This window comes from Notothenia coriiceps, unplaced genomic scaffold (assembly GCF_000735185.1).
Source record: "Notothenia coriiceps isolate Sejong01 unplaced genomic scaffold, NC01 NC01_scaffold00035484, whole genome shotgun sequence".
NCBI classification, from domain to species: domain Eukaryota; kingdom Metazoa; phylum Chordata; class Actinopteri; order Perciformes; family Nototheniidae; genus Notothenia; species Notothenia coriiceps.
The window spans coordinates 614,245-628,111 of NW_011368185.1; the positions used below are offsets into that span (position 1 = coordinate 614,245).

Below are 13,867 nucleotides of genomic sequence, written 5' to 3' on the forward strand. Positions count from 1 at the left end.
GTTTCCATGGAAACGCATCCCTCGCCATAAAACACGATGTTGTCGTAACGCCTATGAAAAGGGTCAAACAGCACCACACTTCAGATAATGGTTAACGGTCCAGCCCTCAACAGCTGTACATCAATTATGGGGTTTCATCATATGCCGTTTCCATGGAAAGGCATCCCTCGCCATAAAAAAAGGTTGTCGCTATAACTCCTATGAAAATGTTCAAAAAGTGCTCAAACTTTACATGTGTGCTAACAGTCCAGCCGTTAAGACATCTACGGGACGGTTTAGAGATTTCTTCAAATGCTGTTGCCATGGCAACACAATGCTCGCCATGAAACACAGTTTTCTCATAACTTCAGTGAAAATGCTCCAAACGGCCCAAAACTTCACAGGTTTGGTAACGATGCAGCCATCAACGCATGTAAGCGTATTATGGGATGTCATCAAATGCCGTTGGCATGGAGACAGATCATTCGCCATCAAGTTAGTTAAAAAATTTGCAGTTCAAATATTCTGCTGCTTTTCCAAGCCTTTTTACTTTATTTTCTTCTCTTATCAGACATTAAAGCCCCCAGTGTTCATGTATCATTTCAATCTAAATTCTTCACTTTCTTCTTACACATTACATTTCAGCATAGCAGTTCAGCGTCAGCTTTTCAGCATAAAGCATTCCCACTAGCAATTTATTCAGGAATTGCATTCTCTAGTTCTAGTTGTTTTCCCGTGCTTCCAGTCTTTATGCTTAGCTAAGATAATTAGCTGCTGGTCACGACATGAGTGAAATCGATCTTCTCATCTTACTCATCCCCGAAAGTGTCAAACTATTCCTATTAGCTCCAACAGTATTCACCTAGTTGAAAAACATGCATCTATACTAGTAACACTCTGAAATGATTCTGTACTCACCATACATCTTTCCCTCATCAGACAGGATGATCTTCCTTCGTCCACAAGGAGGATAGATAGCCAGGGCCTCATGGAAGCTCTGTTCGATATCGGGGCTCCACACCCCCTCGGCCTCATTGTCCATGGGCTTGTCTGCAGAGTCGCTCATCCTCTCCATGTCCTCGGCAGGGCTCTCGCTGCCGCTCCAGCTGCTGGGATCAATGGTGGCGGTTGGGCTCTCCAAGCTAAAGCCTGGAGCAAACTAGGGAGAGACCTGAAATTCCGAAATAAACAAACACAACCAAGTGGTCAGTCTCTACAACACAACAGTTGACATCTGCTTCCAAATGAGAAAAAGAGTGACACAGTACACACTGTTAGTTGAGAGCACAATGTGGAGCAGAAGCAGCCAAACAATCTTGAACATTGCCAAGAAGGTAGTTGACATTGTTTACAATGAATGTTATGGTTTGAACCATTGAACCTTTTCATTCATGGACTGGTGGCTTTGGTTATTTTTGGAATGACAGCACTCAGTAAAATAGTTACATTTGAAAACTTGTTTAGATCTTACAAACCAGACTATGAGAAGTGCATCCCATGCCTGAAGAACTCACTAAAGTGATGGAGTGCCCCATCCAAACTATTACCCTATTCTTATAAATAATAATTAATTAATTATATAGGATCTCGATGGGGAAATTAGAGGCCAGCGTTCAACATTCCCCCAACTGTGTCTGTGATTGTTAGAAAATGATGTTTAGCAAGAATAAAGTAGTAAAACCAGGAAAAACAGCACTTTGGCTAACGTCACTATCCAGCTACAGTCATACCACACGACATATTGAAGTCAGAGACTCATGACAATCAGAGGCTATAGGATTCTTTATCTTTTTTTAAAGGCTGGGGGCTGCAGGCATCCCAAAAAAAAAAAAAAACTGCAGTTCAGACTGTGGATCAATCCAAGATCCCGCCCCCCATTGTGCATCTTACCAAGCTGCTCAGACAGCTGGAGAGTCTCCTCTCACCAGCAGCTACTGACAAGACCAGCATGCTCCTGAGTGACAGCATCTGCAGTACTGTAACAGTAACCAGTGTCCAGGAACATAAAACAGCAGACTATCCCATATTTTATGTGGAATTACTCACTACAGATTCATGAATGCTGGGCACTAGAGAGGCATGTGTGTTGTAAAATGAGATTCAGCAGTGTTGCGGTCAGTACAACTGTGTGGCCTTCATGAATGGAGAGCATTCTGCACATGTTGGCCTTAGCAGACCCAGGACTGAGTTTATTGCTGCGGTTAAATTACATAAGAAAGAAACATCAGAATGGATTCAAATGCTCCGTGTTGAGTGAGAACATAGCTCATTTATCGTGTAAAGGTTGAGTTTATACAATAACAACATATTCATGACATAGTCTTGTAGCCATATGCATAACTATAAATGTGACGTTATGAAGGAATAAGTGCTTTGCTCATACTATAAAATTATACCATTTTAATTGTTTTCTCTGAGAATGTAAGAGAGAATTGTCTTAAATATGGGTAAATAAATCATGCACAATCACTGCATGTTTGAAAGGTTTGATCCAAGACACAGCAACTCAATACAAAAACATGAAAGAACACAATGAAGGCACATCATCTAAGAGGCAAGATGTCTGGCCAGATCCCAGAGGTAGGAGGCGGAGCAACAAGTGGATAAGACATCAATGAGTAAACAGGCACATACTAAACTCATTCAAGCGGTGTTTTTGTAATTGTCCAATGCAGCTGTCTATACTGTGACTGCTCCTGCAGTTTTTCATGCTTCACCTGAATTATCAAATAAAAACAATGACTACGCGATTGTATATTAGAATGTGAACACTTTTAAACATCTCTGAGTGCATGAGAGTAGTGGCTGAACAGAACCAGTGACACTGTGTGACGTGCTGAGTTCTCATTTTAGCTTACATGCTAATCAAAAGGCAGTCTTATATTCAGTAGCATGGCGACTGCAAACTAGTTCAAGACAAACATAGAAACAGAATGTGCTTACAATCTTGTGTCAACTGCTTTAATTCACGACCTAAAGTGCTTTTATGTTTTAGTTCCTTTACTGAAACCTCACTGATGTTTTCTCTTCACTTTATCGCTCCCCTCTTTCCAGACAACTGCTTCCTCCCTGAGAAAGATCCTATTCAAGCAGCACAAGCTGTCAGGAAGTGGGAATAGTAGCATATGTTTCTTCCAGCATGTCAGTTCATGAGGGGGTAAGGGGGATGGGAGCAAGCTGTTGGGGAAAAGAAAAAAAACTCAGAGAGAGCGGAGAGAGCTTTTACTGAATTCTGTTTTTGTGTGCCGACTGCTGACACATCAGAACCAACTCACAAACTGATGAGGGAGGGGGAAAAAATTCCTATTTCAACCACTAAAAGGCTGGGATATGCTCCTCTCATCACAATCAAATGATGAACTGTAACCGTAATCACTTCCAGACTACATTCACAGCACGATGGGGTTCTGAGAAAAATATTTGTTTCTCTTTGTTTGTCTCTCCCCATTGAGACCAAACATTGAATCACATTGGTATTTGTACAAGCTAAAGTACTTTTTCAAATGCCAAGAGTTTCTGCCAGTATGTTTCCATTAGTTTTTTTTAATGTCTAGTCTACTTAAATATTCTTTGGCACAAAACTTGTTCACTCACTATTACCAAAACAACCCAAGAACAAACAAATGTTGCAAGTCTGCTTTTATATGTTGACAAACAATTAAAATCGACCATATACTTTCCTGTCAATAAAGAATATATCTATTAAAGCTATGCGATGCCTCAATATAATCATTTTGCCAGAACCAAAAAAATCTGTTTAAGCAAGCATCTTGAGAGGGGATGAAAAGGTTCAAAATCTTTAGATCACTGTATCACTCAGCAAGTCTCAAATCACTCTGCAACACATTAACATTAATACAACTCGTCTACAAAAATTCCAAAAGCAATCTTTCTCCAGATGTGTCTTCAGTATGCTCATTATTAAAGGTGGGTTAGGTAATTTTGGAGAAACCAGCTCGAGTGCGCTAGAATTTGAAAATACACAACCGGAAATAATCTGCCACTTCCTTACAGAGCCCCTCCTCCAACACACGCGCACATGTGCAATGAGGGCTCGAGATAAGTTTGTGCACAGATGGAAAGCTGACAGACAGGTAGGCCATCCAGTTATTTTAGCCGGGCCGGCTAAAATGATTGGTCGTGCTTTTTACAGTACTACGGCTTCCACAGATGACATTTTTTTATGGATTTTTTTGTCAAAGCACTTAAGATATTTATTGCTATCGGGATGTTAAGAGCATTCCATGGAATATAACAAAAAGTGTATCTCGAGCCGGTTTCTCAAACGTACCTACCCCACCTTTAATTGAGGTCAAATGAAACAAGTCAACAAGACAACAAACACTGGATACACTGACATTCAACTTTCCCCTCTATTTACTCTATTCAAGGAAACGTTGTCATGTCATTTTCCAATTTATATTATTAATCTCTCATGTGGTGGATGCCTTTGTTCAAGAACACCTGATATGGTATCACTGCAATCCCTTAAACCCCAGGGGATTTAAGCTTCAAAATCAATTGTTAGTTTCATTAAACAAATTGGTAACACAATTTTTATCTACAAAGAGGTTCCAAAACATTAGATGTTGTCCAAAAACCAGCCAGTTGTGTTTCCCACACGGCCTTTAATCTACTGTTCGGCTGGCTATGCTCTTATCCTCCTACACTAATTTAAAGGAATGTATACATGTATACAGAAAAAATACATCAGCAAGCTTGTACTTAAAGAAAAAAAATTGTGAAAACAACTGAATTCATGTTTAGCTTGGCAGCTGCAATAACAGATCTTTGGAGAATGTACAAACTAAAATAATTGATATGAACAATGATAACATTTTCCAATTACAAATCAAGTAACTTTTCATCATACCTACACTGAAATAATACGGGACAAATGTTATCCCCATCCTCAATAGATCTGTGTGACATGGATCGGATGCTTGTGCTGAGTGCAACATGTGGATAACATGGCTGTGTCGTCAATGAAGACGGTCTCTTAGTGCCTGAAAATCCCCGGACTAATTATTTCCATCAAAAGAAGGTATGAATGTCACCCATAGAAACACTAGTGGCTTACAGATAATTGCATACTTCTGTCTTTGCAGGGTGTTCACCATAGAAATGGTCTTATTTGTGAGATGTGGTGGAGATGGCCTGCGATGCAATACGTGTATGTGGTAGCTAAGCAGAGTAGTAGCTGTGACCTGGCATTATGGGAAATTACACTTACTGGGAGATTACATAAACCACTCACCAAGCTGGAATCCAGCTCCTTAAATTAAGAGAACCCATTTCAAGCATCAGACAGAGCAAGGTAATGAAATAGCAGATGAGAGGTCTCAAATGTAATTTTCCATGTGGAGTTCTTTTGTGCCGTTATCTCAGAGGGTGCAATAATGATTCTGTGAATGACTTTTGTGCACCCCATAATGGCCCACAGTAGTTAAGCCCACTGTGTGTAAAACAGTAATTACCATGTGATTTCCAAACTCAACATTTTCAGCTTGTTGTTAAGCATATCCTGGCCTTTGCATAATTATAACAACAATGTTGAAGATATTCAATTTTCAGCAACACGTGACCGACTATGAACATTTACAATAACTGAAATTCCATTTAGTTTCCTTCATTAAAACTACTTAATTACCTCGGGGAGGGCTTGCGGTTTTTGGAATGAAGTCTTTGACAGCAGGTCTTTGAGGACCTTGACAGATGCGGTTACAGGGCAAAATAAATGTATTTAAAAGTCAATGAAAATACCTTTTGAATTCAATTTATTTTGAAACCTTACCAAACCAGGCTAAGTTCAGGCATGCAGCCTCTACTTAAAATAAATCGAAATCGACTAAACAGGTGAATATTAATCTTGGTTATTAGTCAGAAAAACATTTTTGGGCACACACTTAACCTACTGCTTATTAATTAAGGAAAATAAAATGGGATGATTGGCAGGCAATTTTTAAGTAACAGCAGTCTTGGTGAAAACATATCGTAACATTCTACAGAATGTCACTAAACTACGTATGAATGTCTGGACAAAACTATTGATTATGTATTGGATTTTTCTTTGTTTTCATGAATAAATCTACAGGTTTGGAGTACAGATGAATGAATAAACAAGGTTTTCAATATCAATTTCCGCAGGTCCACTGGAGGGGCTAGAAAGCTTACTTATGCCGCCTCTGTTATTGGCAATGGCATTGTGTTTATTTCATGCCTCTTTGAACCTGCAGGCTGAGATGCCGTGAATCTGTCTGATATCATCCCACTCAAATGTGAGGCCCGGATCCCACCGCCCGGCAACCATCAGGCCACTGTGGGATCAATCTTTGTTTGCCAGAGAATAGGATTGATTTACAGGTTCTGTCAAAGCAGCCCTCTCTACCTGCCTCAGACTGAGAATCAGGTAGCAACAACATGACCGGGACACCATCAGATATGTCGGCTAAAGGTCCTCTGAACAACACAAGGAAAAAAAATCTAAGATACAAACAATTACACCCTCTGAATATACAACGCTGTCCTACCAGTCGTACCAAAATATAACAAAATGCAATTCACCATTCAAACATGAAATGTAATAAAAGCTCGGAAGACATTTGCCAATCAAAAATGTGCAATGCATTCCAGGCGGCACACGCCCGTGTCACTGCTGTGTGGAGTGCGAGCGGAACACATAAAGCTCAGGAAATTAAAGCTGTAAATAAAGGTCCGTCAGATAAAGGATCTCCTGACAGTTATGAGAGTAGAGCAGGCCGAGAGCTGGCCGAGAGCTGGCCGCTGCCTCATTCAGGACGCGTGCGGAGGGGCATGAAAAAACAAATCACAGTGATGAGCATGAAGGCCACCATTTGCATTTTTGCTCTGCCAATTCACGCCGATTTTCATCTCTTTCCCCTTTTCTTCTTTACTTTTCACCAGCCATCATTTAACCCTCTAATATATTTCATTCTTTCCTGTTTCCCGCGTCAATCTTTTCCAATCCTTTGTTTTTTCGATTGGCAACTCTGACATTTCACACTGGACTCATCAGCCTGTTAAGAAGCGCTGCGCAGACAGCTGAAATTGACAGTATCATTCATTCATCAATTTACAAACAACCAATTAGGCCTATGTATAATGTGACTATTTCGGGGAACACTGTGAGTGTTCAAGGGTTTATTCACACACAAATATTTTGAGGTATAATTAATGCTATACCAAATTAAATATAGTTCTGGACTGGACAAAACACACACTTTACCTTAAAAGTCACAAAGTTGTTGTGAAAATTCAATGTAATTATGGGCTGTTTGCCTTTTACCTTTTTAGCCATGTACCATTTTATAATACTTGGCATTTGTTGACATTATCCCAAAAAAGCATAAGTCATAGTAAGGGATGATGTGCACTGAAACAAATGAATGTCCAAGGGTGATACACAAAGCAGGTGGTTATGAAGTGAGGGGCTATTTTAAGACACTACGTGTGGTCTTCAGTTCAGCCAATACTGAACAACAGGTTAACGTTTTCTTGAATAATAATCTATCAAGAATCAAAACTGGTCGAAAAAATATGAAGATACCAAGACTAGTTGAGAAAACATGAAGATACTAATAACAGTGTTTAAAAAGTACATTCTGTAGAACAAATCCAATTTACAGTATATTTGTGAGCTGAAGCTTTAAGCCTTTAGTAAGAAAAATGTACACAGACAAGAACTATGAGACGGACTGACGCACCTTCGTTTTGACTTCTCTTTATAGATATAGAAAATCGGCGACTTGCTTGTTTAAAAAAAAGCGATGTTCATTTGAGCAAATAAGCTGTTAAAAAAATTCCCCTTACCCTCTATTAAATAGACGAAACGGAGAAAAAAAAAGTTTGGGCAACACAGCTCTCCATTGCTGTGTCCCGGCTCTGATTCCAAACTAATTTACTGGGCACAGCCTGCATATTAATGAGGAGCTTCCCCTCAGTCTATCTGTGCCTCCACTGAATCCAGGGCACCTTCAGGGCAGAGAGAGAGCCTGCCTGATCTGTGTCAGCCATGATAACAATACAGCGACCATTGATGAAATGTCTTGTGGAAATTTAGTACAAGCAACGACTGGGAATACGGTGCCAGAGAGACTGAATAACCCACATTTGAATACAAGCCACAAATTACACACACTTTCAGTAAATGAAGTGACTGTGTGCCTTTGTTCCATGGGTTTCCTTTTACTTGCGGAGAGCTGAACACCACTACCGCTACTATGTCAAGCACTGGGAAAGGAAGTTGTTGAAGCCGAGATTTCCTGCTTTCATTGTGGTTAAGAACTTAAAATGTTTATAGTGGTTTCAGAAACTGACTCATCTAATGATTCATGGAGTTCATATAGATTTTCCTCCTTGTGTGATCATGAAGCAGCTCATGTATTTGTCTTTTTGTTCCAAATAAGAATGGGTAGGAAAGTAAATATCTCAGATACTTAATAACTTCTTAGTGGATGGAACTACACATCAATTATGAGTGGTTGAGACAGTATGCTTTGCCATATGGTACAAATTATAAGGCTGTAATATTAAAGTGGTAAGCCTTCAAAGGTTGGGGCAGTTCAATCATTTGGTGCTTTATGTCAAATTAGAAACATGAGTTGTTCCTTTTGAATGAATAGGTAAAGTCTGCTACAACTTCAGCATAATAGAGGCAGACTTAAACACAACCAGTCTTCTATAAGTATGCATGAGGAGAAGAAAAAAAAACCATGTTGCTCTCACTAAGGTGTTTGACAGGGCCAAAGTGCATTCGGTAGCTGGCAGTCATTTTATGGCAACAGTACTGGAGCAGATTTACTTAGATGACGTCAGTGGCTTTGAGCCAGCTTTTCCTTTTTGGTGGCACTCTCCGCTGGCCTCAGAGGGTCCTGCTCAAACTGCTGAGCAGCAGTGCATAATCTAAAATTCCCTTTCTAGACCAGGGTTTACCTCAGGGCACACACAGTCTGGAAGCCTGCAGGAGAGTCTCTTTAAAGCGTGCTTTGAGCGTGGAGAACACTGATGTTTTGATGCGATTGATTCTACTCCAGCCACACATCATGTCTAATTGCACAATCAATTAAAAATGACACTGTGTTCAGATTCAATTACAGATCACACATCCTTTATGTAGCCTAGAATTTTCATAACATAAAATATATTGTGTATTATTATCATTTCAATTAAAGCGTGGGACTCATAATGTGTTCACATTCCCAAGAGGAATTACACTCCAAATAGAAAATGTGCCGTGTAACGTGTATTTGCATTTTCTGTGAGGTGAAACTTTGATTTATAACAGCAATATCCAGTTCATACACTACTTAGGGAGTAGTTTTGAAAAACTGTGAAACCTGAGAACTAACAGTTGACATTTACAATATAATTTGAGACTTGAAAACATCATGTTAAAAACCACTACAGACAGGTTCAATTCACAAACCAAAAATCACAACATAATAATAAAGGTGTATCCTAACACTAACAAACCAAAATAACTGGTGAAAGTTGAAATTGCTTTCTAGTTAAAAAAAAAATTGCTCAACATTTTAGGGCTTTATTATAAACTATATATTTAAATGTAGCCGTAACCCTTAGTGCATCAGAACTGCGGTAAGACTCAAATATAATTCATCTTAAACTATCAATTGTTGAATTGAAATGCTCATTTTATATGAGATGCCATGCTGAGATTATTAATACATCTCTGCTCTAAAGCACCTGTTGCACAGAGTACGGCTAGGTGCCTCTCTGCAGCAGTCAGGTCTAAATCTCTCTCACACACAAACACACTGTATCTCCTAATGTGCTATAATTAAACAGTCAGGAACAATTTGTGGTCAATCTAAAATGTAAGATAAAGGCGATCATTTTAGGAGCTGAATAGACAGTTTGAATTCTTTCTTCGGTGTCATTTTGTGATTTGAGCGTCACTGAGAGTATCAATGTTTTATTGTCAGTTCAGTATATCTCTAATTGTCAAAAGTGAAATTGGCATATTCTGTCAATAATGTATGTTAAGAATGCACTTAATGATAAATCATTGCACAAACAGGGTAAGAGCTTTGAATAATTCTGGTAAGGAGACAAATGCATGTAGCAGCTAATGCCAGGCTCACAAGACTATCAAAAGCTAAAATATGCGCGTAGGCATTTGACAAATGTTTGGCAAAATGTATTATTTTGAAAGAGGACAACCTTCAACAGTATAGACAACTGAAGAAAAGAAATGTCTCACTCTGCTCCAAGAGGAAACTCAGTCCACTCTGTGTTTCACAAAAGCACATTATTCGGCACACTTCACAACAGATAGACTACACACTCCGTAGCTCCGTCCTTAGATCTAAACAAGACAGAAAACCTGAACAAGCAATGTGTTAAAGTTACACATCGCCTTTGTATCCTATATAGCAGGGGTTGTAGAAACTAATTTCAAGGAAAATACTTATTCCGTCGAAACAAAGACAATATCCTATTCTTGCGTAAATGCTTTGCAGATTCCTTCCAACAAGTCCAATGACTGCATAAGCAGAAAACAAAGAATCTATTTCTACCTTCTTTTTTTCTTCTTCAAGCAAGCAGATTTACACTTACTACATGTGTGTGGGCTTATGTCTTACTGCATTCAGGCTATTTTCTGGCAATCACAAAGGCCCTTTCATGTTAACTACATTTTAATAGAATGTCTCCTACATATCTTTTTGTCTCATGCGTTACATTAAATGTTCAACAGTAGGTTACTGTAAAAAGCATGTTTTCTTTTTTTTTTTAAGGGAGAAACTTGTACACTTGCCATAACAACAACAAAAATGGGTGGGAGGCTGTAGGTGCTTCGACAAAAAACGTTTGTTGTAGTAGTAGTAGTAGTAGTAGAAGTAGTAGTAGAAGCAGTAGTAGTAGAAGTAGTACTAGTAGTAGTAGTGGGGGTTTATGTTCAAGCTTGTGAAGGTATTTTAAAACCCCATTACTCAGTTGTGTCACTTCTGCTGACAAAAATAATGATATTACAAAAGAAGTTACTTCCACAGTCTGACTAAACAGATAGCTGACTGGGATAGTTAAAAAGCACAACTGGAGAGCTCACAGGAGAATAAATTAGGAGATTTTAAAATTCTCATTTAAATTAATACAGTGCAAAGACACCCTGATTGAATCACAGCAGCATATCTGAGCTGTGTAAACTGTGGCTAGATGGCCAGACGGGGCTGTTTGTTTAAAGCAAACCAAATCTGACCATTTACAGCAGCAAATATTAAGCAAAGTGTCAGGAGTCTAGCCCGTTGGCTCACAGAGGAGATCCTTCAGTGTTTAGTGCAACAGGATGTAGTCCCAATTTGAAAGCTAACTTTGCTGTTGCTAATGAAACAAATAGGCCTTATTCTCATGTCTTCCTTTACATAATATCCTGTGTAATTTCCTCAGTCCACAAAAAAAGTTAAAAGGATGAAATCATTGTAAGGAGTACAACTTGTGTCTAACACACACACACACACACACACACACACACACACACAACACACAACACACAACACATGCACACACAGCTGGCATACAGTTGGAGGGGAGATCGGTTTTAGCTGAGCAGGCATTTCCCAAAGTAGAGGAAGGAAAATGAAAACAATGAAGGAAAGGCCAAATATTCTTCAATTTAAACGAATGCAAATGTTCCTCCTGGACTATAACCAAAGATTATACCTTAAAACAGGCCAGTTAAAATAATATAAACCACCAAAATAACGCAAAAGAAGCAACTAACCACCATTTCTAAACGGTAGTTTTTGAACAGAAATTATACAAAGAATAACCCGAAAGAAGCTTTAATCCACCGAACAACAAAAAGGGCTTTAAGCTGCCCTTTCCCTCCGGTTCACTTGGTTGCAGCACCAACATGGAGCACACACACTGCTAAAAGAAGTAAAAAACAAACATTGAAACATGCAACGTTACTTACACAAAACTTCGATGACGGTTTTAATAACCACCGTCAAAACGGGTTGAAGCAACAAGTCTCTCTCCGCCGTGGTTTTCCTCTTCGAGGTGGTCCGAAAATCCTCCGGTGAAATCTCCAAGTAACTACGGAGAGGAAAACAGCAACGTTTTCAACCGTCATCTTGTCAAAAAAAAAGCGTTATTCGTGCGGTATGTTTTTTTAGTTCATCCCGAATCCCGCTGGGACTTTCAGGGGATCTGACACAGGAAAAACGGCCTCTGAGGCTTTTAGAAGGGGCGTATGATCGGGCTTCTTTACAAAAATGTGAAAAATGTCAAAGATTTTCGCTGCTATGTCAAAGCCATGGGCTACAACAGTGTTCAAAGTGAGCAGCACCCTGTTGCAAACATCGACCAGAATTGGCCATGTTTCTCAGCGATGGAATAAGACAGCCTCCACGCCATGGGATAAATAGTAAACACCTAAATAAGCCGACATTTTTAAATAAATTGTCCCATATTTACAAAGACGTCAACTAAAAACCCCACGCACAGAAGTCTACAACCAGTTTGGATACCTGCAACTACCATTGAAACTTACCTCGTTATTGATATCTCATATAATTGTCCCTTCTTTTTGATTAAATGGGATGTTACGGGGTATTTTTTTAATACTATGTCAAGTTATTCTAGTGTTTCTGGGCCAGCCAGGAAGGTGTAGGTGAATCGCGCACTGACAGAGATGCGAAGAATGCTCGGAATGAGAAGAGGAATGAAATGAACGCAAAGAGCGAGTTCTCGCTGGCGGGGCGGAGCGAGAGGTGGCGGAGCGAGAGGTGGCGTCATCCCGCGCCCAGCAGCCGAGCAGCAGCCCGGGCAGCGGGCAGCAGCACAGGGACAGGGAGGGTACTGAACATCCCGGGGAATGACGCCTTCAGGGGCACCGCCAAGCTAAGATTTTACAGCTTCACAGCCCACTTGTTACAACATCGATCCTGCTACAAGTTATCGATACAGAACAAAGTGCTTGTCAGGCAGTGGTGGGAGAAGGATATGTTTTACTTAGCTAAAAGTGAAAGTAAAAGAGTGTAGGAATATTCTGTTACAAAGTATTATCATCAAAATATACTTAAGTAGCAAAGATAAAAGTACTTATTATGCAGATTGCTCCATTTCAGAATAATACAAATGATATGTTTTGATTGTTATTGATGCATTATTATCAATCACAGCTGGTAAAGTTGACTGGATTTCTGGACATTTTTTATGTCTGATTAATGTAATATCAATCAATCAATCAATTCATATAATGAATTGTTAAAAAAATCATTTTACTGTTGCAACCGCTAAAGGTGTGGCTTATTCCAATAACATTAGACTTTATACTTCTGCCATGTAATTTAACAAAAAATCTATCAAAATCTATAAGAATATTTTTATTTTGTATTTTTAAATCTAAATCTGCAAAGTATATATAACTTTCTAACTAGCGTTATCTAATACATATTGTGGAGTAATGAGGACGTAATAATGAGGAATGTGGATTTTAAGAAAAACAAACAGTGTGACTTGTGTCATGGTTTATGTATTCCTTAATGCTCAGTGCAGGGATAAACATTTCCTACAGGATTTAAAGGCAGCAGCTGACTTCACAAATCTGGCAAATACAAAGAGTAAAGAGGAGGGGAGATTTTAAAAGCAGGCCTTCATGCAGATTGGTTGTGGAGAAACTTTGTGGAGCATTCAAATTATATCAGCCACACAAGGGTGCCTCCAGCTGGGTATTATTGTAAGAATACAGATACATTTAAATAATTGTAAATCCATGATGAAATGTATGTTCTCCCTTGATAAATCTATCTTGTCATCACAGTGATATATTTAATGTATCATTCCATGGACTAACTGCACGTTTAATCTTATATCTTAATACTATGTCAAGTTATTTTTATTCCTA

The 13,867-nt window shown here is 39.1% G+C and overlaps 1 long non-coding RNA gene across 1 annotated transcript; it reads right to left on the minus strand.

Annotated features, from left to right (window-relative positions):
* Positions 1–901: 901 nt before the first annotated feature.
* On the minus strand, positions 902–12,799 carry LOC104962978 (uncharacterized). Its single transcript, XR_800264.1, has 3 exons — positions 12,512–12,799; positions 11,933–12,054; positions 902–1,150 (listed from the first exon to the last, which is right to left on the minus strand). It is a non-coding gene; the product is annotated as an uncharacterized lncRNA (long non-coding RNA).
* Between the last annotated feature and the right edge of the window lie 1,068 nt (positions 12,800–13,867).